General features: G+C 40.2%; 1 protein-coding gene across 3 annotated transcripts in view; it reads right to left on the minus strand.

Annotated features, from left to right (window-relative positions):
• The window catches only part of NAMPT (nicotinamide phosphoribosyltransferase), a 387332-nt gene that overhangs the window by 300246 nt on the left and 60073 nt on the right, over nt 1–27013 (minus strand). The window lies entirely within an intron of this gene.

Consider the following 27013-nt stretch of genomic DNA (forward strand, 5'->3'; position numbering starts at 1 on the left):
ATACTTCATTTTTAAAGCAAATTGGGCCAGGATTTGATTATGAATTAGCATTCTCATGGTAATAACTCACTTGGTGTGAATGGTAACAAGAGATTTATTTATTAATGTAGAAAGCAAGTTTAATTTTAAATGTCAACTAGCTGCTTTCTCTGACCATCCTTCTATAGTAGATGTCCCTTCCAGCTGAAATTCTATTACATCACTCAATTTTCTTTAAAGCACTTACCACATTTTATGTTAGCTTCATTATTTCATGACTTACTTATTAATTGCCTTCCTCCTCCGTTTGACTGTAAACTATATGAAGACAGAGACCTTGTACTGGGCACTGCTGTAGTCAGATGCTAAAGAATATGTCCACAATAGAGAGACCTGGGTTCAATCCCTGGGGTGGCAAGATCCCCTGGAGAAGGGAATGGCAACCCACTCCAGTATTCTTGCTGGGAGAATTCCATGGATAGAGAAGCCTGGCAAGCTATAGTCCACGGGGTTGCAAAGAGTCAGACACGACTGAGCAAGTAACACTTTTTGTAGGTATAGCACCTATTACAGTGATGGGCACGTGGTTGGATCTCAGTAAATATTTATTGAATGAAAGGATTATTTAACAGAGGAGCATAGAAAGGGATAGGGGGCCTGAAAAGTATACAAGGCATTTAGCAATTTACCAAGTTAGCAATACCTCACGTTTTATCCAAAATATAGCTTCTTTACTAAGGTCTGCTCAACAGAGCTTTGTGAGTGAAACACATCAACACCATCTATTTAATCTGCTTGTCTTATTATTTGTTGCAAAAAGCATAATCCACTCTACTCAGTTTTTAAAAACAAATTTCCTAGTTGACAGTAGGTAGACTGTAGAATCTCCACAAGAGCTGAAAAATCAGACTTAGAGGTTACCCAACTGGAAACAACACACGTAACACACCACAGGACAGCTCCCTAAGATGCCATGTTCCTTGTGGCCACACACACACATGCACACACACAACACAAAGGCACTCTGCACAGATGACACTGCACACTAGATGCCTTAGGCTCGAGCTGTTGCTGTCTCCCCAAAGCAGAATCCAGTGGTAACCACTGCTTCCAAAGCATGGATTCTAGATGGTGACTACTACTTCACATCACTTTGTTCTCAAATGAATTCTTGGTCTCATTTGGGCTAACGTAATATCAGATTCTAGGGCACCTGCAAATAACAGGTAAAGGAATCAGAAACTCCTTCCTTGGAGAGCTAGATTCAGACTGTGGGAAATTACCTAAAATAGGCATGATGGTCTTTAAGCTGGGTTGACAAAAACATGATACATGTCCACTATGGTTCATTCTTTCTTCCACACTCACTCCTGCAAATTATAATTATGCTGTCACCATTAACACCCAAATAATGACATCAACATAACGCGATTCCCTATTCTACAAAGAAAAGCATGCTCATCCTCTCCTCAAAAGCAGAGAATACTAAGTCTTGTCAATTACTACATCCAGTTTAAAGTCAGGATCTACAGGTCTTACACCTTTTCCCTCTAATTCTGTCAAGTATATCTGGGTTCTGAATCCAATGAACTAAACCATAAATTAATACACTCTATATGAAAAGAACAGGAGGAAAAAAATAGAAATTTTTAAATGCATATGTATTTAAAAGACACAGTAAGAAAGGAAATATAGGTAAACAGCATAATCCTCAATTCTACCTGGGTTCACAAGGCTATGGCTGATAATTAGACTCCCAACCTCCACTATTCATTCTATGTTCTCTTTGTCAACACCTCAGGAAGTTGGGGTTCTTGCCTCAGTAGGCTACCTGCTATGCTTCCTAAACCAATGAACCCTGGATACTCCTGCCTGTGAAGCCTGCTGCACACTTTCAATAACTTTCACACAGAGTTAGAACTGTGGTGCTTGAGAAGACTCTTGAGAATCCCTTGGACTGCAGGGAGATCCAACCAGTCCATCCTAAAGGAGACCAGTCCTGGGTGTTCATTGGACGGACTGATGCTAAAGCTGAAACTCCAATACTTTGGCCACCTCATGCGAAGAGTTGACTCCTTGGAAAAGACCCTGATGCTGCGAGGGATTGGGGGCAGGAGGAGAAGGGGGCAACAGAGGATGAGATGGCTGGATGGCATCACCAACTCAACGCACGTGAGTTTGAGTGAACTCCGGGAGTTGGTGATGGACAGGGAAGCCTGGCGTGCTGCGATTAATGGGGTCGCAAAGAGTGGGACACAACTGTGCAACTGAACTGAACTGAACTGATACTGCCCTAAAGGGCACCACAGGAAAGTCAAAACAATAGTCCTTGCCCCCAGTGTGTATCAAGTATACTTTTTCCTTAGTAATCAAGAGCAATCATCAGCCAAGCTCCTTTTATTTATTTATTTAATTTCCCTGTGTATCCAATGGCATTTGCTAGCTTCCCCCAAACATCTGCGCAGCTGGCTCAGCTCCTATCGAGTGGAACCACTGTTGGATGTCCTAATAGAGGTTTCCCCTACTTGGTCTCAACACCAGCACAGGCCCACGTCATAGGGCAAGGAAGCAGATATTTCGTTGGTCACTGCTGCTGCTGCTAAGTCACTTCAGTCGTGTCCGACCCTGTGCAACCCCATAGACGGCAGCCCACCAGGCTCCTCTGTCCCTGGGATTCTCCAGGCAAGAACACTGGAGTGGGTTGCTATTTCCTTCTCCAATGCATGCAAGTGAAAAGTGAAAGTGAAGTCGCTCAGTCATGTCTGACTCTTAGCAACCCCATGGACTGCAGCCTACCAGGCACCTCTGTCCATGGGATTTTCCAGGCAAGAGTACAGGAGTGGGGTGCCATTGCCTTCTCCTCGTTGGTCAATAATTAGCAGTAATAGTCAAATGTGCCATTTCCGTGTCCATCCTTGGTTCCCTGATACTTTGGCCAAGAGAGAAACTGATTGAATATTTATAGCGGAAGAGGCTTTTGTCAAGTTTTTTTTTTTGCAAAGTCTTACCAACAGTTTATTGTAAATGGTCAACTATCATTAATTATCAAAGTTAAATCCTTTGCCACATGAATTTGTAACATTTGTTATTGTACAGGAGACCATCCCCAAGAAAAAGAAATGCAAAAAAGCAAAATGGCTGTCTGGCGAGGCCTTACAAATAGCTCTAAAAATTAGGGAAGCGAAAAGCAAAATAGAAAAGGAAAGATATACCCATTTGAATGCAGAGTTCCAAAGAATAGCAAGGAGAGATAAGAAAGCCTTACTAGTGATCAATGCAAAGAAATAGAGGAAAACAATAGAATGGGAAAGACTAGAGATCTCTTCAAGAAAATTAGAGATACCAAGGGAACATTTCATGCAAAGACGGGCTCGATAAAGGGCAGAAATGGTAGGGACCTAACAGAAGCAGAAGATATTAAGAAGAGGTGGCAAGAATAGAACTGTACAAAAAAGATCTTGAAGAACCAGATAATCACGATGGTGTGATCACTCACCTAGAGCCAGACATCCTGGAATGCAAAGTCAAGTGGGCCTTAGGAAGCATCACTACGAACAAAGCTAGTGGAGGTGATGGAATTCCAGTTGAGCTATTTCAAATCCTAAAAGGTGATGCTGTGAAAGTGCTGCACTCAATATGCCAGCAAATTTGGAAAACTCAACAGTGGCCACAGGACTGGAAAAGGTCAGTTTTCATTCCAATCCCAAAGAAAGGCAATGCCAAAGAATGCTCAAACTACCGCACAATTGCACTCATCTCACAAGCTAGCAAAGTAATGCTTAAAATTCTCCAAGACTGGCTTCAACAGTACTTGAACTATGAACTTCCAGATGTTCAAGCTGGATTTAGAAAAGGCAGAGGAACCAGAGATCAAATTGCCAACATCCACTAGATCATCAAAAAAGCAAGAGAGTTCCAGAAACATATCTACTTCTGATTTGTTGACTATGCCAAAGCCTTTGATTGTGTGGACCACAATAAACTGTGGAAAATTCTGAAAAAGATGGGAAGACCAGACCACCTGACCTGCCTCTTGAGAAACCTATATGCAGGTCAGGAAGCAACAGTTAGAACTGGACATGGAACAACAGACTGGTTCCAAATAGGGAAAGGAGTATGTCAAGGCTGTATACTGTCACCCTCCTTATTTAACTTGTATGCAGAGTACATCATGAGAATTGCTGGGCTGGATGAAACACAAGCTGGAATCAAGATTTCTGGGAGAAATATCAATAACCTCAGATATGCAGATGACACCACCCTTGTGCAGAAAGTGAAGAAGAACTAAAGAGCCTCCTGATGAGAGTGGAAGAGGAGAGTGAAAAAGTTGGCTTAAAGCTCAACATTCAGAAAACGAAGATCATGGCATCTGGTCCCATCACTTCATGGTAAATAGATGGGGAAGCAGTGGCTGACTTTATTTTTATGGGCTCCAAAATCACTGCAGATGGTAACAGCAGCCATGAAGTTAAAAGACACTTACTCCTTGGAAGGAAAGTTCTGACCAACCTAGACAACATATTAAAAACCAGACATTACTTTGCCAACAAAGGTCTGTCTAGTCAAGGCTATGGTTTTTCCAGTGGTCATGTATGGATGTGAGAGTTGGACTGTGAAGAAAGCTGAGCACCGAAGAATTGATGCTTTTGAACTGTGGTGTTGGAGAAGAGTCTTGAGAGTCCCTTGAACTGCAGGGAGATCAAACCAGTCCATCCTAAAGGAGATCAGTCCTGGGTGTTCATTGGAAGGACTGATGTTGAAAAGCTGAAACTCCAATACTTTGGTCACCTGATGCGAAGAGCTGACTCATTTGAAAAGACCCTGATGCTGGGAAAGATTGAAGGCAGGAGGAGAAGGGGATAACAGAGGATGAGATGGTTGGATGGCATCAGCGAGTTGATGGACATGGGTTTGGGTGGACTCCAGGAGTTGGTGGTGGACAGGGAGGCCTGGAGTGCTGCGGTTCATAGGGTCATAAAGAGTCCGACACAACTGAGCGACTGAACTGAACATGAATTTGTGTTGCCTGTGGGATTTTCTAATAAACAGTTGTCTAGCATTCCAAGGCATCATATTTCAATTTCTAATTATGGAATCAATAAAGGATTACTCTGTGGAAATAAGGGTTCTATACTGCTTGTATAGATATCTAAGTGAATAAGGGGAAATGGGATGCTAGATCTTTTATTCCTATCATGCTAGAATAAGGTTGTGTGTTAGTCAGCTTAGTCTAGATTGATCATAAACAGCCCCCATATCTCAAGTTATTTTTTTCTGATCACAATTCATGTTAGCTTTAGTGTAGCTATGACTGTTCACATTTTCAACCCCAAACCAAGTTGGAACAGCAGATCTGTGCATCTTGGCACATGAAGCTCAGGTGGCAGAGGAGAAAAAGAAATGAGAAAGTGGCAGAACTTCAGGAAGGCTCTTACTATTTTACTCAAAAATTCCATGCATCTGTTTCACTTACATTGGCCAAAGCAAATCAGATGGCCTGATGTGAGGAAGGGAATGATTTTACATCAGTGGGGTAGCAAAGTATATACTTTGCAAACAATTGGGGAAAACTTTAATATCATGTGCCTTAAAGGTGGTATTACTCCACTCAAGACAGAGCATTGCAATCTACACTGAAACTACTTTTCAAAGGTGTTTTAAGATTTTACTTTGATTAAATTAAAATAGATATAAAAGATATATAAAGTATTTTCTTAGGTTGTTTCATTTCTTGGTATTTTTCTTCCCTCAAAGGTTGTAGTCAGTAAGGTTTTTTCATCATCTTTTTTGACTGATTTCATAATTTCAGTACGGAAGTGCTCCCCAGAGAATCAAAAAAGATGTTGACTTGTAGTTCTATTTATACATCATAAAGAACCCTAGGATTTAGGCAAGAGTTATTACATTCACGTTCTGAAAGGTTAAGTAAATTTCCTGAGCACATGGTCATATTAAGTGAAGTATGTTGAGTTCAAACCAAAGATTCAGATATTTAATATACTCATTGTTCTTCCTCAGTTTAGTCACTCAGTGTGTGAGACTCTTTGTGACCCCATGGACTGCAGCATGCCAGGCCTCCCTGTCCATCGCCAATTCCAGGAGTTTGAGGAACGCCAGTTCCTCAAACTCATGTCCATTGAGTCGGTGATGCCATCCAACCATCTCATCCTCTGTTGTCCCCTTCTCCTCCTGCCTTCAATCTTCTTCCCAGCATCAGGGTCTTTTCCAGTGAGTCAGTTCTTTGCATCAGGTGGCCAAAGTATTGGAGTTTTAGCATCAGCATGAGCCCTTCCAATGAACACCCAGGACTGATCTCCTTTAGGATGGACTGGTTGGATCTCCTTGCAGTCCAAGGGACTCTCAAGAGGCTTCTCCAACACCACAGTTCAAAAGCATCAATCTTTGGCGCTCAGCTTTCTTCACAGTCCAACTCTCACATCCATACATGAATACTGGAAAAACCATAGCTTTGACTAGATGGACCTTTGTTGTCAAAGTAATGTCCCTGCTTTTTAATATGCTGTCTAGGTTGGTCGTAACTTTCCTTCCAAGGAGCAAGCATCTTTTAATTTCATGGCTGCAGTCACCACCTGCAGTGATTTTGGAGCCCAAGAAAATAAAGTCTGTCACTGTTTGCACTATTTCCCCATCTATTTGCCATGAAGTGTTGGGACCAGATGCCATGATCTTAGTTTTATGAGTGTTGAGCTTTAAGCCAACCTTTTCACTCTCCTCTTTCACTTTCATCAAGAGGCTCTTTAGTTTTTTGCTTTCTGCCATATGGGTGGTGTCATCTGCATATCTGAGGTTATTGATATTTCTCCCAGAAATCTTGATTCCAGCTTGTGCTTCATCCAGCCCAGCATTTCTCATGATGTACTCTGCATATAAGTTAAATAAGGAGGGTGACAGTATACAGCCTTGACATACTCCTTTCCCTATTTGGAACCAGTCTGTTGTTCCATGTCCATTTGTAACTGTTGTTTCCTGACCTGTATACAGGTTTCTCAAGAGGCAGGTCAGGTGGTCTGGTATGCCCATTTCTTTCAGAATTTTCTGCACTTTGTTGTGGTCTACACAATCAAAGGCTTTGGCGTAGTCAACAAAGCAGAAGTAGATATGTTTCTGGAACTCTCCTACTTTTTTGATGATCCAGTGGATGTTGGCAATTTCATCTCTGATTCCTCTGCCTTTTCTAAATCCAGCTTGAACATCTGGAAGTTCATAGTTCAAGTACTGTTGAAGCCAGTCTTGGAGAATTTTAAGCATTACTTTGCTAGCGTGTGAGATGACTACAACTGTGTGGTAGTTTGAACATTCTTTGGCATTGCCTTTCTTTGGGATTGGAATGAAAACTGACCTTTTCCAGTCCTGTGGCCACTGCTGAGTTTTCCAAAATGCTGGCATATTGAGTGCAGTATTTTCACAGCGTCACCTTTTAGGATTTGAAATAGCTCAACTGGAATTCCATCACCTCCACTAGCTTTGTTCGTAGTGATGCTTCCTAAGGCCCACTTGACTTTGCATTCCAGGATGTCTGGTTCTAGGTGAGTGATCAAACCATCGTGATTACCTGGGTCGTGAAGATCTTTTTTGTATAGTTCTTCTCTGTATTCTTGCCACCTCTTCTTAATATCTTCTGCTTCTGTTAGGTCCCTACGATCTCTGTCCTTTATTGAGCCCATCTTTGTGTGAAATGTTCCCTTGGTATCTCTAATTTTTTGAGGAGATCTCTAGTCTTTCTGATTCTATTGTTTTCCTCTATTTCTTTGCACTGAGTGCTGAGGAATGCTTTCTTATCTCTCCTTGCTATTCTTTGAAACTCTGCATTCAAATGGGTATATCTTTCCTTTCCCCCCTTGCCTTTCCCCTCTCTTCTATTCACACCTCTTTGTAAGGACTCCTCAGACTACCATTTTGCCATTTTGCATTTCTTTTTATTGGAGGTGGTCTTGATCCCTGCCTCCTGTACCATGTCACAAACCTCTGTCCATGGTTCTTCAGGCGCTCTATCAGATCTAATCCCTTGAATCTATTTGTCACTTCCATTATTATTCTTCCTATTTCATAGTAATAGATCCTTGTTATTTTCCTCTTACTGTGTGCCTTAAGAAGTTCCATGGTCCTCTGTGCCTTTAATGATCTTAAGCTTTCTTTGAGTCTCTACTTAAAAAGAAGCCTGTGCCCTTAATTGTATCACCATGGATCCTGCCCTGGTGGATTCTGCTTCAGGCTTGCCAACACATATTTGACTACAAGCTTGGAAGACAAAAACCTAATATGATGCTTGAACCAGCTGCTACTACAGATACCAGCAATATGTTGTATTGTTTTCATGAGAAATTTTGGTATTATTTTATTGGTTCTCTTCTCTGAGTTGATCAAGGAGTACTCAAGATTCTATAACAGATCTATATTGATTGACTCTGTGTAAAAGAGATGATCAGCAGGAAAATGCTCAAAGAAGTCAAATTGTTCTCCAACTATTACCTTGGATTATCTTCCTATAAAAGATACATGTTATAAGGGGATTTTTTTACCTTTAACTTTCAGCAGGTGGCTGGTAATTTACCTTAACTGTATTACAGAAAGCACACTGGGGAATTGTTTGCATGAAGGCATGGGCTAGAAGCTGCATCTGGAATCAATTTTTATATTTTAAAATACTCTAAAGGAATAGCTCTTATAGATTTTACTAGTCAACATAATCCAAAGGAATTTTTTCCATGAGGAATAGCCAGGAATCTAAGTTTAACATATATATTGAATTTCTAAAATTATTTTAGCAGATAAACATCTGCAGTAGATACTTTGTCAATAGCATATGCAATCCCCAGGTTTGTTTTGAGAGGAATTTGAGGGGCATGGGAAACTTAAACTATTCTAAATCCCATCTGGAAAAAAATATATATGGGAATGACCTGGAAAGGTAGAGGGGTAAGAAAGGAAAAAGGAAAAAAAAAGACTTGCCTTCCAATTACTAAAATATATCACAGAGTTATAGAAATTAAAAACCAATACTGAGCCAAAAATAGGGAGACAAATCAATGGATCAGAATGGAGTACCAAGATAGTGACATGGATGTATGAGAATTTAGTATGTGATAAAGGTGCCATCTCAAATCTATGGAGAAAACATGGTTCACTTAATAAATGGTATTGTGATAACTGACAAGTGTTTCAGAGGAAAACATTTGTATTTCTATAGCCACTCCTGGGCCAAAGAAGTTTCATATGGACCAGTGATTTACATATATAAAAACAGAATTAAATACAAAGAGTACCAATCATGAGTTGATATTTTTCTAATGTAATCTCTTTTGACTTTTCTGTATTTTCCATTAAGATACATGTTTCATCAAGACAAGGACTATCTTTACTTCAGTCCCCACTGCATCACTAACACCTAGCATACTATCAGGCACACTCAGAAAATCGTCAAAATATTAATTATTGCCCATATATGACTATTAGATACCACTGTTTCTCCCAATGGGACTGCATATCTATTTGTCTTGTTCAAGACACTGATGGCTAGGAAGAAGTCGAGGAATGGACCCTCAACCCTGTGGATAAAAGATCAATGAAAAAGACAACATAAGTGCTTAGGTAGATTGTTGGGGTGATTAATACTTAAGTAGGTTTTTTTTTTTTTTTAACCACTCAGCCAGTTACTCTACAATCATCAATAAGAATCAGCTTTGCTAAATAAAGTGTGCACATATTGTGACTTTTGCCTTTTCTATTCTCATAGATTAACTGAGGACTTACAAGGCAAACCAAAAGAATCATTCTAGACGCTGATCTATCTAATATCTGAGCATCAATCTGTTTTAACCACAAACATTGATCTTTGCAGGATACTTCAGTCCAAAGTTCCCACCGTTCTCCCTAGTGAAGAAGATCCCTATCTAAGTCCCAAAAGATTAGTGATGAGATTGTTCAACATAGCATGCTCATGTTGAGTTCATTAGAAGTTCATTACATATGGTAGAGCAGAATATATCACTGTCATCATCATTGACTAAACTTTCTGAAGATGCATGATAAAGACAAGCAGAGAAAGCAGAAGTTCCTCTCACATCATGACAGCTGAAACACTCACCTGGTACTTCAACATCATTCATTGTAGTGGGTAAACCATGAGATTTGGACCAAGGTATACCAAGTTCCAAACTCTGATTTAAACATATATGAGAGACACCCAGCAGTTTTTCTTTACCTGAAAGATTCTGTTGGAAGGCTAGTTTCTCTGCTGACCTTGGACACCAGGAACCCTCAATATTGTTAGACCACCTCTGGTTTGGTCCCTGCTCACTCACAGAGAGCCCTGCCGTTTCTCTTTAGCCAAGTTCCAGGGAGGAAGGCAGTGTTAAAAGAGGTGGACATAAAATGATCATTTTCTCAAGCCCATTCAGGAACAAACCAAATAATCTAAAGGAGGAGTCATGGAGGAAGATAAGTTAATATAATCATTCAGAGTGAAGGGGTAAACAAAACAGCTGGTATAAAAGAGAAGAAAGAATGTAAACAAAATGGTTTCATGGTTCAAAGTCTAGATCCTTCCATTACATCTGAAATCAAGTGAGAGAAAGGGGCTTCCCAGGTGGCTCAGTAGTGAAGAATCCACCTGCCAAGCAGGAGATGCAGGTCCAATCCCTGGGTCAGGAGGATCCCCTGGAGAAGGAAATGGTAACCCACTCCAGTATTCTTGCCTAGAGAATCCCATGGAGAGAGAAGACTGGCGGACTACAGTCCATGGAGTTACAAAGATACAAAACAGAGCAACTAAACAACAACAACTTGGAGAACAAGTAAATTTGGTGAGAGAAAAAGTGGGTAGTAATATGACCACAGAGATTTGGAAAATGCAATTCATCTAGCTTCTGTGATGCGAGGAAGAGACATAAATCTCCAAAAAGGTCACTTATGAACTAGAAAAGAGATAAAAGGAGAGAAAGAGTAGGAGAAAAGAAGGAAATTAGGTAGGATACCATTTCTTAACAATTTTATTTATTTTTTGGCTGTGCAAGGGCTTTTCTCTAGCTTCAGCAAGTGGGGGCTCCTCTCTAATTGCAGTGCACAGGCTTCTTCTCATTGAGGTGGCTTCTCTTGCTGTGGACACACGGGCTCTATGGTGCTTAGGCTTCAGTAGTTGTAGCACATGGGCTCGATAGTTGCAGCTCCTGGGCTCTAGAGCACAGGCCCTGCAGTTGTGGTGCGTGGGCTCAGTTGCTCCTCGGCACATGGGATCTTCCTGGACCAGGGATCAAACCCACATCCTCTTAGTTGGCTGGCAGGTTCTTTACCACTGAGCCACCAGGAAATCCCCAATAAGATGACATTTTGAAAAAAGATTCTAAGAAATAAATCTTTTCTTTTATGAAAAATCTTAGGGAACACCCAGGGATGGGGTGTTTTGCTTGCTTCAGTTGGTGCTTTGTACAGTTTCGCAGGCACAGAACTCCTTATAAAGGTCCTACCCCATTCTTCATACCTGACCCCTCCCTTGAGTATGAGCCCCTGAACTCAGACAACTCACCCTGAATTGCATGAAGGCCACGTTACACCAGTTTCCAAGGCCTGTGAGTCCCTGAAGATGATGGTTGAGTGCTGGGCAGTTATCTACAGACTAAGGTCAGCCACTCCCTTCTTCACCTCGCTTACTCTATCAGCCAGGCAGTCAATGGCTCAATACACACTGAGCACCCTTGGTGCCCTGCCTTCATGAGGTGAGGGAGGGTACATCCTCAAGAAGCCTGCCTTCCAGGCACCCAGCTGCCTTCCTGTCTGGAGGGAGAATACCTAGTGGGGGTCATGCCCCCAGCTCTTTAAATGCCTTCTCTCAAGAACCCTTCCCCTTCAAACTTGCTCTGAGAAGAGAATTTGCTGTATGGGGAGAGGTAGCATTTAGGGAGCAGCAGAGCTTTTACGCACTCTAAAAATTTTCAGGTAGCTTCCTCTTCTTACCACTAAGGCAGTCTCATTCTCAGATCTTTCACCTGGTGCTTTGGTGAGAATCTACCCTTCAGCCAGTGGCATCATCTGACATGAATGCTGACATACGTGACATTCATCAAAACCATATCTTTAATGGAAAGGAGCCTCTTGTCCTACCTTGCTGGTCCCCCCAGTTCAGAAACATTGTACCTAAAACCACAGCCTACTCATTCATTCACTACCACAATAATTCAATCAGTTGTTTCAGAGAGTAGGACCCTGAAGGATGGAGGAGGCGGGCAGGACGTTTTATAAGAAGGAGATGGCAGAGAACACACAGACGGGGATAAGGCATTTTGGAGAAGAGGCTTAGTAACAGCCAGAGCATTTGGGTGTTAGACATAAGATGCCTGGAGCAAAAGGGAGAGAGAAGAAAAAGTAAACCTTAGAACCAAAGTAAATTTTGCCTATGCCTGTACCTCTATGAGGCCCTGCTCAGTATGTAGTCTGCAAAAATCCAAACTTAAGCCAGTGATGTTTGTACCACGGTTATATACAATGAATATTAGGGGAAGCTGGGTGAAAGATGTATAGAAATGCTGAATTATTTTCTTATGGCTCTTTTATATAATAAATTATTCCAAAATTAAAGGCTGAACAAAAAAGATGTTTCTTCAGTTCAGTCACTCAGTCATGTCTGACTCTTTGCGACCCCATAAATTGCAGCACGCCAGGCCTCCCTGTCTATCACCAACTCCCGGAGTTCACTCAAACTCATGTCTATCATGTTGGTGATGCCATCCAGCCATCTCATCCTCTGTCATCCCCTTCTCCTCCTGCCCCCAATCCCTCCCAGCATCAGAGTCATTTCCAATGAGTCAACTCTTCACATGAGGTGGCCAAAGTACTGGAGTTTCAGCTTTAGCATCATTCCTTCCAAAGAACACCTAGGGCTGATCTCCTTTAGAATGGACTGGTTGGATCTCCTTGTGGTCCAAGGGACTGTCCAGAGTCTTCTCCAACACCACAGTTCAAAAGCATCAATTCTGGAGGAGGAGCTAAGATGGCGGAGGAGTAGGACAGGGAGAACACTTTCTCCCCCACAAATTCATCAAAAGAACATTTAAACGCCGAGTAACTTCCACAAAACAACTTCTGAATGCCGGCAGAGGACATCAGGCACCCAGAAAAGCAACCCAAGTCTTTGAAAGGAGGTAGGAAAAAAATATAAAAGACAAAAAAAGAGACAAAAGAGGGAGGAATGGAGTTCCGTCCCGGGAAGGGAGTCTTAAAAAGAGAGAAGTTTCCAAACACCAGGAAACCTTCTTACTGCCAAATCTGTGCCGAGCCTTGGAAGCACAGAGGGCAACATAACAGGGAGGAAAAATAAACAAACAGTTAAAACCCACACATTGTGAGCCCTAAGGTAACTCCCCCAGCGGAGAAGCAGCGCAGACGCCTGCATCCGCCATTAGCAAGCGAGGGCTGGGCAGGGAGGCGCAGCGTGGGCTGCATCGCAAGGATCTGGCCTGAATACCCCGAGCGCTATCTGAGCGAAATAATTTGGGCTAGCAAACCAGACTGTGGGATATCTACCACGCGAAAAGCCAGCCCTAACCTAAGACATCGCCAGGCCCGCGCACAGAACAAAGGACTGAACAGAAATAGCCGGCGGCAGACCATCCCCCTCCAGTGATAGGCAGCCAGTGCCGGAAGGGGACGATCGCAGCCCCAGAGAGACACTATCTATAAAACTGTAAGCAGGCTTCTTTGCTAACTATAACTTCTTGGGGGTCTGGACAGTCAACATCTGCCTGAGAAGGTGCGCTGGTTGCACTCCTAGATAACCGAGTGGCGGGGAGGCGATAAGTCGCAGCAATCATGCGCGCCAAACACCTCATCACCTGAGCTGCTTGGATCTGGGAAGAGCACAAAACGCAGGCCACGGATGGTTCCCGGTGGAGCAACCTAGAGCCTGAGCAGTGTGGGCAGGGAGGCTACATGCGCCATAAGCGGGGGCAGACCCAGTGTGGCTGAGGCACTGCGAGCACACGCCAGTGTTATTTGTTTGCAGCATTCCTCCCTACCTCCCCTCAGTGCGACTGAACAAGTGAGCCTAAAAAAAAAGAAAAAAAAGTGTCCTCCACCGTCCCCTTTGTGTCAGGGCGGAAACCAGACACTGAAGAGACCAACAGAAGAAGCAAAGAGAAGAAGCTATAACAGAGGGAACCGCCTTGGAAGCTACAGGCAATAGATTAAAACCCTGTGGTTAATACCAACTACATAGGAAGGGGCCTATAGATCTTGAGAAATATAAGTCAGACCAAGGAACTAGCCAAAAATGAACTGAACCCACAATACTCACAACAAAACTGGAGAAAGTCCTAGATATATTTTTACTATCATTCTTTCTTTCTTTTTATTTTTTTTAATTAAAAAAAATTTTTTTAAGTCCTCTATTATTCCTTTAATTTTCACTTTTATAACCGATTACTTTGCAAAAAAAAAAAAAAAAAGAAGACCCTATTTTTTTTTAAAGCAAATTTCATATATTTTTTTTATAATTTTTTTGACCTTGTTTTTTTTTTTTTTCTTCTTATCTTTAACATTGTAGTTTTGAAATTCCAAACTCTACTCTAGATTTTTAATTTTAGCTTTTTGGTATATGTTATCAATTTTGTACCTATAGTTGTTGTTTTTGTTTTTTATAATTTCTGTGACCCTTTATTATTTTTTCTATTTCTTTTTCTCTGTTTCTTTCTCTTCTTCTTTTAAATAACACTGTATATCTGAAATTCCAAACTCTACTCTAGATTTTTAATTTATGCTTTTTTTGGTATTTGTTATCAATTTTGTACCTGTATTTTCTTTATAATTTAAGCGACTTTGTTTGTTCATGTTTTTTTTTTTTTCTCTTTCTTTTTCTTCTTCTTTTTTTAACATTGTATTTTTGAAATTCCAAACTCTACTCTAGATTTTTAACTTTTGCTTTTTGGTATTAGTTATCAATTCTGTGCCTATATTTTCTTTATAATTTTCACGACCTTGTTTGTTTTTGTTTGTTCGTTTTTTCTCTTTCTTTTCCTTCTTCTTTTCTTTAACATCGTATTTTTGAAATTCCAAACTCTACTCTAGATTTTTAATTTTTGCTTTTATGTATTTGTTACCAATTTTGTACCTTTAAGAACCCAATCTTCAGTACCCATTTTTCACTAGGGAGCGAGATTACTGGCTTGACTGCTCTCTCTCCCTTTGGAGTCTCCTTTTTCTCCACCAGGTCGCCTGTGTCTCCTCCCTAACCCCTCTCTACTCTACCCAACTCTGTAAATTTCTGAGTGTTCCAGATGGTGGAGAACACTTAGGGAACTGACTACTGGCTGGATCTGTCTCCCTCCTTTTCATTCCCCCCTTCTATCCTCCTGGCCACCTCTGTCACCTTCCTCCTTCTTCTCTTCTCTGTATAACTCCGTGAACAACTCTGAGCAGTCCAATTGTGGAGTGCACATAAGGAAGAGATTACTGGCTAGCCTACTCTCTCCTCTATTGATTCCACCTCATCTCATTCGGGTCACCTCTAACTCCCTCCTCCCTCTTCTCTTGTCCATGTAACACTGTGAACCCCTCTGGGTGACCCTCACGGTAGACAAACTTTTCATCTTTAACGTAGATGTTTTATCAATGGTGCTGTATAGAAGAAGCTTTGAAACTACTGTAAAAATAAGACCAATAACAGGAAGCAGGAGGCTTAAGTCCAAACCCTGACTCCACAGAGCTCCTGACTCCAAGGAACATTAATTGACAGGAGCTCATCAAATGCCTCCATACCTGCACTGAAACCAAGCACCACACAAGGGCCAAGTTTCAGGGCAAGACATACCAAGCAAATTCTCCGGCAACAAGGAACACAGCCCTGAGCTCCAAGATACAGGCAGCCCAAAGTCACCCCAAAACCATAGACATCCCATAACTCATTACTGGACATTTCATTGCACTCCAGAGAGAAGAAATACAGCTCCACCCACCAGAACACCGACACAAGCTTCCCTAACCAAGAAACCTTGACAAGCCACCTGTAAAAACCCACACAGAATGAGGAAACGCCACAATAAAGAGAGCTCCACAAACTGCCAGAATACAGAAAGGACACCCCAAACTCAGCAATTTAAACAAGATGAAGAGACAGAGGAATACCCAGCAGATAAAGGAACAGGATAAATGCCCCACCAAACCAAACAAAGAGGAAGAGATAGGGAATTTACCTGATAAAGAATTCCGAATAATCATAGTGAAATTGATCCAAAATCTTGAAATCAAAATAGAATCACAGATAAATAGCCTGGAGACAAAGATTTAGAAGATGCAAGAAAGGTTTAACAAGGACCTAGAAGAAATAAGAGAGAGTCAATATATAATGAATAATGCAATAAATGAAATTAAAAACACTCTGGAGGCAACAAATAGTAGAATAACAGAGGCAGAAGATAGGATTAGTGAATTAGAAGATAGAATGGTAGAAATAAAAGAATCAGAGAGGATAAAAGAAAAACGAATTAAAAGAAATGAGGACAATCTCAGAGACCTCCAGGACAATATTAAACGCTACAACATTCGAATCATAGGGATCCCAGAAGAAGAAGACAAAAAGAAAGACCATGAGAAAATACTTGAAGAGATAATAGTTGAAAACTTCCCTAAAATGGGGAAGGAAATAATCACCCAAGTCCAAGAAACCCAGAGAGTCCCAAACAGGATAAACCCAAGGCGAAACACCCCAAGACACATATTAATCAAATTAACAAAGATCAAACACAAAGAACAAATATTAAAAGCAGCAAGGGAAAAACAACAAATAACACACAAGGGAATTCCCATAAGGATAACAGCTGATCTTTCAAAAGAAACTCTTCAAGCCAGGAGGGAATGGCAAGACATACTTAAAGTGATGAAAGAAAATAACCTACAGCCCAGATTATTGTACCCAGCAAGGATCTCATTCAAATATGAAAGAGAAATCGAAAGCTTTTCAGACAAGCAAAAGCTGAGAGAATTCAGCACCACCAAACCAGCTCTCCAACAAATACTAAAGGATATTCTCTAGACAGGAAACACAAAAACGGTGTATAAATTCAAACCCAAAACAATAAAGTAAATGGCAACGGGATCATACTTATCAGTAATTACCTTAAACGTAAATGGGTTGAATGCCCCAACCAAAAGACAAAGACTGGCTGAATGGATACAAAAACAAGACCCCTACATATGTTGTCTACAAGAGACCCACCTCAAAACAGGGGACACATACAGACTGAAAGTGAAGGGCTGGAAAAAGATCTTCCATGCAAATAGGGACCAAAGGAAAGCAGGAGTAGCAATACTCATATCAGATAAAATAGACTTTAAAACAAAGGCTGTGAAAAGAGACAAAGATGGTCACTACATAATGATCAAAGGATCAATCCAAGAAGAAGACATAACAATTATAAATATATATGCACCCAACACGGGAGCACCGCAGTATGTAAGACAAATGCTAACAAGTATGAAAGGAGAAATTAAAAATAACACAATAATAGTGGGAGACTTTAACACCCCACTCACACCTATGGATAGATCAACTAAACAGAAAATTAACAAGGAAACACAAACTTTAAATGATACAATAGACCAGTTGGACCTAATTGATATCTATAGGACATTTCATCCCAAAACAATGAATTTCACCTTTTTCTCAAGCACACATGGAACCTTCTCCAGGATAGATCACATCCTGGGCCATAAATCTAGCCTTGGTAAATTCAAAAAAATTGAAATCATTCCAAGCATCTTTTCTGACCACAATGCAGTAAGATTAGATCTCAATTACAGGAGAAAATCTATTAAAAATTCCAACATATGGAGGCTGAACAACACGCTGCTGAATAACCAACAAATCACAGAAGAAATCAAAAAAGAAATCAAAATTTGCATAGAAACGAATGAAAATAAAAACACAACAACCCAAAACCTGTGGGACACTGTAAAAGCAGTCCTAAGGGGAAAGTTCATAGCAATACAGGCACACCTCAAGAAACAAGAAAAAAGTCAAATAAATAACCCTACACCTAAAGCAACTAGAAAAGGAAGAAATGAAGACCCCCAGGGTTAGTAGAAGGAAAGAAATCTTAAAAATTAGAGCAGAAATAAATGCAAAAGAAACAAAAGAGACCATAGCAAAAATCAACAAAGCCAAAAGCTGGTTCTTTGAAAGGATAAATAAAATTGACAAACCATTAGCCAAACTCATCAAGAAACAAAGGGAGAAAAATCAAATCAATAAAATTAGAAATGAAAATGGAGAGATCAAAACAGACAACACACAAATACAAAGGATAAGAGACTACTATCAACAATTATATGCCAATAAAATGGACAACTTGGAAGAAATGGACAAATTCTTAGAAAAGTACAACTTTCCAAAACTTGACCAGGAAGAAATAGAAAATCTTAACAGACCCATCACAAGCATGGAAATTGAAACTGTAATCAGAAATCTTCCAGCAAACAAAAGCCCAGGTCCAGACGGCTTCACAGCTGAAGTCTACCAAAAATTTAGAGAAGAGCGAACACCTATCCTGCTCAAACTCTTCCAGAAAATTGCAGAGGAAGGTAAACTTCCAAACTCATTCTATGAGGCCACCATCACCCTAATAAAAAAACCTGACAAAGATCCCACAAAAAAAGAAAACTACAGGCCAATATCACTGATGAACTTAGATGCAAAAATCCTTAACAAAATTCTAGCAATCAGAATCCAACAACACATTAAAAAGATCATACACCATGACCAAGTGGGCTTTATCCCAGGGATGTAAGGATTCTTCAATATCCGCAAATCAATCAATGTAATACACCACATTAACAAATTGAAAAATAAAAACCATATGATTATCTCAATAGATGCAGAGAAAGCCTTTGACAAAATTCAACATCCATTTATGATCAAAACTCTCCAGAAAGCAGGAATAGAAGGAACATCCCTCAACATAATAAAAGCTATATATGACAAACCCACAGCAAACATTATCCTCAATGGTGAAAAATTGAAAGCATTTTCCCTAAAGTCAGGAACAAGACAAGGGTGCCCACTTTCACCATTACTATTCAACATAGTTTTGGAAGTTTTGGCCACAGCAATCAGAGCAGAAAAAGAAATAAAAGGAATCCAAATTGGAAAAGAAGAAGTAAAGCTCTCACTATCTGCAGATGACATGATCCTCTACATAGAAAACCCTAAAGACTCCACCAGAAAATTACTAGAACTAATCAATGATTATACTAAAGTTGCAGCATATAAAATCAACACAGAGAAATCCCTTGCATTCCTATACACTAATAATGAGAAAACAGAAAGGGAAATTAAGGAAACAATTCCATTCACCATTGCAACGGAAAGAATAAAATACTTAGGAATATATCTACCTAAAGAAACTAAAGACCTATGTATAGAAAACTATAAAACACTGGTGAAAGGAATCAAAGAGGACAGTAATAGATGGAGAAATATACCATGTTCATGGATTGGAAGAATCAATATAGTGAAAATGAGTATACTACCCAAAGCAATTTATAGATTCAATGCAATCCCTATCAAGCTACCAACGGTGTTCTTCACAGAGCTAGAACAAATAATTTCACAATTTGTATGGAAATACAAAAAACCTCGAATAGCCAAAGCTATCTTGAGAAAGAAGAATGGAACTGGAGGAATCAACCTACCTGACTTCAGGCTCTATTACAAAGCCACAGTCATCAAGACAGTATGGTACTGGCACAAAGACAGAAATATTGATCAATGGAACAAAATAGAAAGCCCAGAGATAAATCCACGCACATATGGACACCTTATCTTTGACAAAGCAGGCAAGAATATACAATGGATTAAAGACAATCTCTTTAACAAGTGGTGCTGGGAAATCTGGTCAACCACTTGTAAAAGAATGAAACTAGAACACTTTCTAACACCATACACAAAAATAAACTCAAAACGGATTAAAGATCTCAATGTAAGACCAGAAACTATAAAACTCCTAGAGGAGAACATAGGCAAAACACTCTCTGACATACATCACAGCAGGATCCTCTATGACCCACCTCCCAGAATATTGGAAATAAAAGCAAAAATAAACAAATGGGACCTAATTAAACTTAAAAGCTTCTGAACAACAAAGGAAACTATTAGCAAGGTGAAAAGTCTGCCTTCAGAATGGGAGAAAATAATAGCGAATGAAGCAACTGACAAACAACTAATCTCAAAAATATACAAGCAACTCCTACAGCTCAACTCCAGAAAAATAAATGACCCAATCAAAAAATGGGCCAAAGAACTAAATAGACATTTCTCCAAAGAAGACATACGGATGGCTAACAAACACATGAAAAGATGCTCAACATCACTCATGATCAGAGAAATGCACATCAAAACCACTATGAGGTACCATATCACGCCAGTCAGAATGGCTGCGATCCAAAAGTCTACAAGCAATAAATGCTGGAGAGGGTGTGGAGAAAAGGGAACCCTCTTACACTGTTGGTGGGAATGCAAACTAGTACAGCCACTATGGAGAACAGTGTGGAGATTCCTTAAAAAACTGGAAATAGAACTACCTTATGATCCAGCAATCCCACTGCTGGGCATACACACTGAGGAAACCAGAAGGGAAAGAGACACGTGTACCCCAATGTTCATCGCAGCACTGTTTATAGTAGCCAGGACATGGAAGCAACCTAGATGCCCATCAGCAGATGAATGGATAAGACAGCTGTGGTACATATACACAATGGAGTATTACTCAGCCATTAAAAACAACACATTTGAATCAGTTCTAATGAGGTGGATGAAACTGGAACCTATTATACAGAGTGAAGTAAGCCAGAAAGAAAAACACCAATAAAGTATACTAACGCATATATATGGAATTTAGAAAGATGGTAACAATAACCCTGTGTATGGGACAGCAAAAGAGACACTGATGTATAGATCAGTCTTATGGACTCTGTGGGAGAGGGAGAGGGTCGGGAGATTTGGGAGAATGGCATTGAAACATGTGTAATATCATGTATGAAACGAGTCACCAGTCCAGGTTCGATGCACGATACTGGATGCTTGGGGCTGGTGCACTGGGACGACCCAGAGGGAGGGTATGGGGAGGGAGGAGGGAGAAGGGTTGAGGATGGGGAACACAGGTATACCTGTGGCAGATTCATTTCGATATTTGGCAAAACTAATACAATATTGTAAAGTTTAAAAATAAAATAAAATTAAAAAAAAGAAAAAAAAAAAGCATCAATTCTTCAGCGCTCAGCTTTCTTCACAGTCCAACTCTCACATCCATACATGACTACTGGAAAAACCATAGCCTTGACTAGACGGACCTTTGTTGGCAAAGTAATGTCTCTGCTTTTTAATATGCTGTCTAGGTTGCTCAGAACTTTCCTTCCAAGGAGTAAGCGTCTTTTAATTTCATGGCTGCAATCACCATCTGCAGTGATTTTGGAGCCCCCCCCCCAAAATAAAAGATAAACACCTCCAAATCATGTTGGTGCAACATTATGAAAACTGTATAGATTTTAGAGTTGACAAACTTGCCTTTGAATTCAGGTTCAGCCACTTGTTGCCCCTGTGACCAGTGAGCCACTTGACCCTTCTGCACCTGTTTCCTCATTCATCAAATAAGCCCCACTTTATAGCATTGTTTTGAGAACTGGGGATACTGTATAGTAATCATGGAGCACAGGGGCCATCCCAGACTTTGGTTCTTAGAAAATATTAAATTTTTGTTCTTAATATGCACCTTTTAATGGCTTCCTAATGCTTGCCCGATAAAGTTCTTGTTTCTAAACATGACTTTGTAGCCCCTTTGCCATGGCCCCAAACTGCCCCAGCCTCATCTTCCTGAGGCATCCCTGGCCCAGCCACCCCAACTGACCACTCACACTTTGACACACTCTGTGTTCACTCCTGTACATATTCACACCATTCTCCCTGGATGCATTACTTATCTCCAGCTTCAAAACAGGCAATTGATTAGCCAGTGTCCTGGGTTCAAGTCCAGATTCACCAAGGACTTAGTGACCCTCAACAAATCCTCACTTATCTGTGTCTCCAAGATAAAGTCAAAGCCACCATGAAGTGGGATAGCAATAATAATACCTCAAACCAAGAGAGGATCAATGAAGCTCATGAAAGTGCCCTGTAAAATTCAGCCTGAACCCAGAGGCACTCAATCGCAGTTGCCAAGAAGTAAGCTGAACAGTCTGTTTTTTTTAAATACCAATACCTGATGTCATTCTGACAGTTTTGTTTGTTTGTTGGTTCGTTTCAGTTGCCCAAGGAATTCTAAAGTGAAGTGAAACCAGGGTGAACTATTGATCTTAATTTAAGCTTTATTCGCTCAGTCGTGTCTGACTCTTTGTGACCCCATGGACTGTAGCTAGCCAGGCTCCTCTATCCTTGGGATTCTCTGGAGAAGAATTCTGGTATGGGTTGCCATTCCCTTCTGCAGGGGATCTTCCCGACCCAGGGATCGAACCCAGGTCTTCTGCATTACAGGCAGTCTCTTTACCAACTGAACCACCAGGGAAGCCTTATCTTAACTTAGTGCTTCTCAAAGTATGGGGCCTGGGCCAGCACCATCAGTATCACTTGGGAAAGTGTTAGATCCACAGATTTTCAGTAAAAACCTCAAAGTTCATGTTTTTACATGCTTTCAGATCATTGCTGGAGGTGAGGAACCTGTGTCTTAAACAATTTCTAGTCTTCTTCTGAGAAAATCTTACACGTCCTGGCCCAACCCAAATGTTATCCCCTCTATAAGGCCTTTTTACCTTCTAGTCAGAGTCTCTGGCTCAGCTCTCGGGCCTGATCTCACTGTAATACCACCTCTCTTATAATGTTTATCACAGTGTGATGTCTTATCAAAAGACATCACCATCTTTCCTAAGATCTTGGGAGCTATTTAGGGGCAGAACACATATCTGAATCCTATTCCTCATGTCATAATATGCCATGTGTTGGAGCTATATATGAAAAATGTTGAATTGGAGAGACTTCTTTAAATCTCATTCAGGGATTTGGGCTTCCCTCATAGCTCAGTTGGTAAAGAATCTGCCTGTGATCCAGGAGGCCTCAGTTCAATTCCTTGGTCAGGAAGATCTGCTGGGTAAGGGATAGGCTATCCACTCCAGTATTCTTGGGCTTCCCTTGTGGCTCAGCTGGTAAAGAATCTGCCTGCAATGTGGGAGACCTCGGTTCAATCCCTGGGTTGGGAAGATCCCCGGAGAAGGGAAAGGCTACCCATTCCAGTATTCTGGCCTGGAGAATTCCATGGACTGAGTCTATGGAGTCGCAAAGAGTCAGACACGACTAAATGACTTTCACTTTCACTTTCTTTAAATCTCATTGAGGAAAGAGTTACAATTGTGTGAAGACTAGCTGATACAAAGAACAATAAAGTACATAAAAGAAAAAAATTAATATCTAAGATACCCTTCTTATTATAGTAGCTAGTGTATGTGTGCATGCTCACTTGCTCTTTTGTGTTTGACTTTTTGCAGGGCCATAGTGCCAGGCTCCTCTCTCGAAGGAATTTTCTGGGCAAGAATACTGGAGCAGGTTGCCATTTCCTACTCCAGGGTATCTTCCTGACCCAGGGATTGAACCCATGTCTCCTGCATCGAAAGGAGGATTCGTCACTACTAGTGCTACCCGGGAAGCCCTAGTAGCTAGTATGTAGCACTTGCTAGAGCCTAAGGCCTGATATGACTCCTTTACTTACATGGAATAACTCATTTAAGCCTTATAACAACCTTATGCAGTGGCTAGTGTTACTATTAGTATTTTACTAACATGGCAGTTGAAGTACAAAGAAGGTAAGTAAACTGTCTGAAGTCATACAGTTTGTAATTGGCAGTCAAATTTGAGCTCAGGTTTTCTGGCTCACCCTCTGGGCTCCTAATTCCTCCATGCTACTACCATTTGTATGGCAATATGATGTTACAGATTCCTATTATTATCAACAGACATGTCTTCCATTCTCCCTATAGAAACGATAGATAATAGTCAACTATGAATCTTCCCTTATCCAATTCTCCCTGAAATTATGTTATTAATCACAGACATTTAGACAATATTTTCTATGTACTGGCCCTGTTCTAAGTGCCTAGCAATATATTTATTTAATTCTCCATTAATCCAGTGAGGCAGATACTATTATGACCCACTTCCTATATAAGATAAGTAAGGCATGCAGAAGTTAAGGAACCAGGTCATATAAATAAGTGAATGGTGGACCAGTATATAAAATCAGGATCTTCAGAGTCAGTCTCCTTATTACTTTGCTATGAAGGCTTTCTTTGTAGGGAGAGTTTGGGAGACATGGTCTTAGAACTAAATTTTGTTACTGTTTTTGTTATTACATCCCTCATAGGGTTGGTATGAGAAACATAGTGCCAATCTCTAATTCCTAAAACCAAAAGAAAAAGAAAAAGGGGAACAAAGCCTTTTAAAATCTTATTCCAACCATTTTTGACAACTAGTATTCACAACTAAGTTTGGAAAACAAAGCTATAGGATCTCTTGTGTCTGTTTGGATATATGTATATCTCAATGTGTGTCTTTGAATTTTGGATAATATTGCTGATTGCTGAGATCAGTTTGTAACTTAGTTTGTAACTAAGCTCTAATTTAATTGGCCTTAAAAAAATTAAGCACTTACAAATCAAATAGTTCTAAATACAAGAGAAATTAACCTAAATGAATTTCAGGTTCATGTGAACTGGGAAATATTCAGTACTAAATACCTGATATTAATGTTTATTTCATCTAATTAATATAGACATGTCTAAGAGTAATTAACATTAAGCAGAATATTTTCATTGTACCTAGGTTTAATATAAGTTAAATATTATTATTATATCTGTTACATTTTGTCAGCAAGGAAATTACCTTGAGTGAAGAAACTTCTAAAAAATGTAAATGAGATATGAGCTTTTATCTATTCATGATATTACTAGATGGGAACCTCTCACCTGGCCAATTAATAATAATACCTGTTCTAATGCTGGCCATAGATTTAAGTTTTCTCTTAGGGTCATTCAAACTTAATCAGAGTGACGAGCTAAGCCTAAATAAAAAATTAGCCTCTCATCTGTTAAAAGGAAAGCTCCCACAATTATGAGGAGGATCTACATGGTTAACACCAGGCTATGGTCATTGAAGTTTAAAAGCTCCTCTATGTTGGGAATGGTTAAATCATACTAAAAATGATCAACTTGGTAATTATGAGATAATGCTGGGTGCTTTATGAACTATGTCCATTATTATCCTTAGAGAGAGTGATTGGTATGGAAATCAATGGATTTGTGGCACTAATTTGTGGCCTTCACATCTACAGGGATAGATATGAAGGTGTAGCCTGGGATTCCCATGAATTTAAGGTCATACATGTTAACAAATTAGAGGTAACCCCAAACAATCTACTATTGGTATGATCCCAATGGGTCAAAGATGTGTATTCTACTGGTAGGACCATTTAACAGCTTTTGTGTATGTTTGTGTGTGCCTTCAATGGGGTTAGAGGATGTAATTGACCATATCAAAGCCTTAACAACTTTCATAAGCTTTAAATGATAGTAACTGGGCTATTAGCCTATTGAATTCTGAGATCTCTATGATGAGAAAGGCAGTGCTACCTAGTCCAGGCCCTTGACAACTTACAGCATCTTAGGGAGATATCTGTGCTATAATTCAAAGTGAATGCTACATTTTCATACCTGATAAATCCTTTAATGTAACACATTTGATGAACCATACGAAAAATCAGATTTCTGCTTTAAGTGACTCATTCCCTAGTCTTGACGATCTTTCAAAAAAAAAAAAAAACAAAAAACTGGTTTGGTGTGGGAGGCTCATGGCTAAAATATTTACTTTTAATTCCACTAATGTTATTAACTATGCCATTTGCATTTTGCTTGTTTCACAAGATTATTATTCTTTGTATTACCAAGTATATGACTGAGCCTCTGACGAAAATGATAACTAGACTTGAAGCAGTTGATCAAATGTATAGCTCAATATATGATCAATGATTGTAATAGTGTAACTCTAGGTATGAAAAGATGCAATGAGAGGGAATAGTTTCCTGGACCATAACTAGAAGACAGGTGTCCAGAGACTTTGACTATTAGGACCTAGTCCAGTAATAGCACACTGAGTGTCTTATCAACAAAAACCTTCTTCAGAACTGGGAATGAGCCTTCCCAGCAATGCAGGACAAAATGGTCATGAAATGCTCCCCCACTCCAAGTATGGTTGGATTTATGACTACAAGGGGGCCATGTCAACTACAAATTGGCACTTACCAAATGCATTGCCAATGACTGAACAACAAAGGCATTTGCCATCTGCCTCTATGGAAATTGAACCCCATCCTGCTATAGCTGTGGCCCTTCAACAACCCCTGAGGGAGGTCAGGGTGGAGTGAGGCACTCTGTGCTCCAGGGAATCTGGTGGGACAGGTCTTTAGATAGTTGGATGTTTTTAGGAACAGATTTTATGATCTCCATCCTTGCATCTCCTCATATCTAGAGAAGCACTAAATTCCTTCATGGTGACATCAGATCCTCATGACTAACAAAAATCCTTTTATAAATTGAGTGCTTTATGGTACTGATGTCCCCCTTCACCAAAACCTTATATATTGACTTTCCCCCCCAGTTGCTTTGGAGCAGTCTCTCAGAGCTATCTGAGATGCTGCTTCCCAGGCTGCAGTCCTCCTTTTGCCCCAAATAAAGCTTAAATTGCAACTCTCAAGTTGTACACCTTTTTTTAGTCAACAGGTGTAAACAATGACTTGAACAACTGACATAAATCAGGGTATCCCAGTTCATGTGTGGTCAACCACCTTCCAAGTCAAAAAGCCCACTGCAATCCACAGATATGGCACTCTGTCCCATGACTGATTAAGGTTAAGAAATCAAGGCCATCTGAGCATCAAAAGTGTCGGTGTCAGATTGGGCAATTCTCTATGGAGCACTCACCTGCCCTCAGACTCCAAGC

Source organism: Bubalus bubalis, chromosome 8 (assembly GCF_019923935.1).
Source record: "Bubalus bubalis isolate 160015118507 breed Murrah chromosome 8, NDDB_SH_1, whole genome shotgun sequence".
Lineage (NCBI taxonomy): Eukaryota > Metazoa > Chordata > Mammalia > Artiodactyla > Bovidae > Bubalus > Bubalus bubalis.